Below are 3,361 nucleotides of genomic sequence, written 5' to 3'. Positions count from 1 at the left end.
CCAGCCAGAGGAGACGCCCTTGTGGGACTGGAGCCCAAGGTCCCCCCACCCAGCCTTTCCCATAGCAGCACCTCCCCCCACGCCTGCACAGCGCGCGCTTTGTTCATCTCTGCAGCTGGGTTCTCCACCACCACCACCAAGTGCGCACCCCTGGCCCCACTCGCCCTCTCTTTCGGACTCTCCTGGACCACCCTCCACCCCTAGGCCTTAAGGCTCTTCTGAGGGTGTTTTCCCGTTTCTCTCTAGTCCGCCCCCTACTCTTATTTTTCACTTTAGATGCCTGAATCCTCCATCAGCTCCCAGTGAACTTCATGGTCGCAGCCGTACAACATGTTCTTAACATCTCGGAATATCTGCTGAAGGTATCCAGGTCTGTCTGCCCTCTGTCGCCCCTTCTCCTCATCCTACTCCAAGCCCCTCCGCCAGGACGAGCTGTAAATGGGGTTAATAACCGTCCAGATAGGGCGTCACAGATATTTCTAAAGATACATATAAAAAAGGCATGGTAAAATGCCACGCCAACTGTAAAGCATAGAAAAACCGAATGGAATTATCACCTTGCCCCCGTGTCACTCCACCCCCACCACAACGCGCGGGATTACAGTTGGGAGGCAAACTGGTGCTCAAACTGGTTGAGCACAGCATCCTGTAGCAGTTTGGGTCTCTGTAGGAGTAAGGGTTTAATAAGGAAGAAGTGGGTGGGGAGGACCTGAAAACCTTAGAGAAGCCTGGAAACTGAGCCTGGGAGAAAGTCATTCTCCTTTTCAACCACCAACCGAAATCCAAGCTGACAGCCGATCCTTACCTTGTAAAGCCAGCTCTTGCCCCAGGAGACTGATGGGGGAGGACCTAGGGATCTGAACTCAGCCAGACTGGACCTTTGAAACCTGCAATGGAGGGATCCCTGAGACTGTTCCTCCCTGAAGGATAGGAAGCAGAAAGCCCCCAAGGCTGTGACATTCCAGTGAGCAGGGGACAGCAGAAAATAATTTGTCCTCTTTGGGTGGACAAATCTTGTTCTGATTCAGTGCTTTTACTGTGCACCCTCCCTGTTTAACCCAGAAACAGCAGGAGGCTGAACTGCAGGAACCTTTGGTCACTCATTGACAGGGCCAGCACCAGCAGGGGGACCCTCCCCACACCCAGCTGGAGGCTGGAACCAACAGGACTAGAAGCAGGAGGGGGTGGATGGCTCTTTGCAGCTACCTGCTGTAGCTAACAGAGGTCAAAATATCAGGCTTCAGCATGTGCCATGGTATCAGGAAGCCCCAGGATCTGTCTGGGGGTGGGGGAGCAGTGTTGAGAGTAGAAGCCTCTTATTCTTTCTTTATATCGTTTGAGGATCATAAAAGTATTTTAACTTTGAACACCTTTCATGAAGCAGATCACAACAGTAATTTTCAGGCTATTCTGTTAAATAAAAAGAAAAGGAAACAAACCCCAAACTTGTATCTTATGTGCCAAGACCCAGCATTTGAGGGAAGAGGCTCAGATTGGGGTGCCTCACAGACTTCACTTAACTGTGCTTCACAAATCCAACTCTTCCTTACTGTCTTGGTCAGGAGGAATTTTGGGGAATAATCAAGCCTGTCACGGATGCTAAAGCAGGGGGTTGAAATATCACCCAACTGCTGTCCTCCAGCCCAGCAGTCCGCTGAGCCCATGACAAAGGCTCTGTGCAGTGTGTCCTTGCTCCCGCTGTGTCGGGGCCCTGTGTTCCCACAGTTAGAGCACTCAGGGGACTTCAGACCTACCATCACCACCCTCCACCCCCACCCCGCTCCACATCTGGAGCCCATCAAAAAGACTCAGTGCTCTCACACAGTTACGCAAGAGGTCGAGCAGCTGGAAGCTGAGAAAGGGGGAGGAAGAGAGAAGAAAGCAGAAAACAGCTTTCCAAGCATGCTTCAGACTTTCCGAGGTGGAAGCAGGGGGAGAGGGCAAAGGCTGGGTGTGGAAGGAAGAGTGGATTTTTGAAGGCCCTCTGCACTTGGTTATGAATGCCAGGAGTGGATTTCCACACCCACCCTGTCCTAGCCACAGCACATTTCCCAGCTGTCCCTCCTCTCAAATTGTACTCCCTCCAGCCTCAGAAAGTGATTATTGCTCATTACAGCAAGCAATCCCTGTAGATACACACCCTACCCCAGGAAGCTATCCCTTCTGGCGTCTTTGGATCCTGAACTCAGGCATCATTAGTGTAGGTGTGGTGGCACCAATGATGCCAAGTAACTAACTCCTCACTGCATCCAACCTGGGGAGAAATTTCAAACCTTCAGTAGCTGAAAAGAGCAGAAGCTCTCTTCTCAGCCTGTTTTTGAAATTATGCAATCTACACTTCTATTCACAGCTAAGATACTTCCAAGCTGAGAGGAAATTTTGTGTAGGATGGAAGACTGGACTTGTCTACCTTCCGTGGCTCTGAACCTTCCTATGAGCAGAAACGAACAAGGATTCATTCCGGCAAAAATTGGGAAACAAGACCTATTTCCATTTCTCTCAGGGCTTTGAATTTGTAACACTTCTTTCCCAAACAGCACATCAACCTGATCACAGAATTACATCTATGGAAGTTCCCATAACCCCTGCCCTATGAACAGCAAGGCAAAAAACTTTCTGGCCTGTGCAGGTAGGGGATAGGGGAGTGGCCTAAGCTTTTAAACTGCCTGGTTGCTTGACCTCTTGTGTTTAGAGGGGACAACAGCTCAGTTTGGAAAAGTAAACTTCGTAAAGACTTGTCTCCTCATCAATCACTAACTCCCCAGGGTGAGAGGTGAAACTGACTCTTGTAGAGATGTCTGCTCTTGGGTTAGGAGCAGTACACAGCAGCCAACCTACTTGTGGATCTTCTAGGAGTTTCAGAGCAGCTCTACAGCTGCAGGTGTATTTACCAAAGGGGGCAAAAAGAGGGAATGGCAAGAAAGGATGGTTGCAATGAGAGTTGTGCATAACACAGGGGAGTCAATTCTGCATTTTTGCTTCCTTAATTCCTTTAAAACCTACCAGACTAAAGCCCTCACCCTTAGAGACCTGCACCGAGTATCCCGGGTGGCAGTTGATGTGTGTCTGCTTTAGCAAGAAAGCTACACTTTTAAGGAGGTACAGCTGTTGCTTCCAGTTCAATTTCAATCTTCTTGAGGATGGGGACTTTCTATTTTCCTCTTCCTCCAATGAGCCCTGCAGATATAAACTTTTTTTTTGGATCTTAGCTCACCAACCAGGGCTCGAACCTGCAGCCCCTGCAGTGGAAGGGCAGAGTCTTAACCACTGGACTGCCAAAAAAGTCCCATGTAACTTTTTAAAAAGCTATTCTGTATAGACTCTGGAAATCTCTGAGAGGCTACCTAGTGTGTACGATGTT

Source organism: Bison bison, unplaced genomic scaffold (assembly GCF_000754665.1).
Source record: "Bison bison bison isolate TAMUID 2011002044 unplaced genomic scaffold, Bison_UMD1.0 scf7180017864518, whole genome shotgun sequence".
NCBI classification, from domain to species: Eukaryota; Metazoa; Chordata; class Mammalia; order Artiodactyla; family Bovidae; genus Bison; species Bison bison.
Note: the sequence above shows the minus strand (reverse complement) of the source record.